Below are 333 nucleotides of genomic sequence, written 5' to 3'. Positions count from 1 at the left end.
CAAATGAGAAATTGAAAATATTACGAATTGAAAAGAAAATATTAATTTTTTTCTTCATCCTTAGGCAAGTATCTCTTACGAATTAGTTGGCAATATTTGTACTCCGGAAATAAGTTCACAAAATAACATGACGACATAACAGACATGAACTCGAGGGCTCTATTCTCATCTTTCTTGGCGCAGAAAGTTCATTCACCAAAGAAAAAACGAAAAAGTTAGTGCACCTTCTTTGTGATTACATTAGTGAAAGAAAATGAAGGGAAACGTTCAATTTAGAGATAAAAGCAAAAACGTCCCAATTGTTTTGTGGAAAATAGATTCGTCTTCAGGCAG

At 33.0% G+C, this 333-nt stretch overlaps 1 protein-coding gene across 1 annotated transcript in view; it reads right to left on the bottom strand.

Moving 5' to 3' along the window:
* LOC119585300 (solute carrier family 22 member 7-like) overlaps window positions 1-333 on the bottom strand; it is a gene marked incomplete in the record, with an annotated part of 24,787 nt that overhangs the window by 6,150 nt on the left and 18,304 nt on the right.

Source organism: Penaeus monodon, chromosome 19, assembly GCF_015228065.2.
Source record: "Penaeus monodon isolate SGIC_2016 chromosome 19, NSTDA_Pmon_1, whole genome shotgun sequence".
Lineage (NCBI taxonomy): Eukaryota > Metazoa > Arthropoda > Malacostraca > Decapoda > Penaeidae > Penaeus > Penaeus monodon.
Note: the sequence above shows the minus strand (reverse complement) of the source record. Positions and strands in the feature narration are given on the sequence as shown.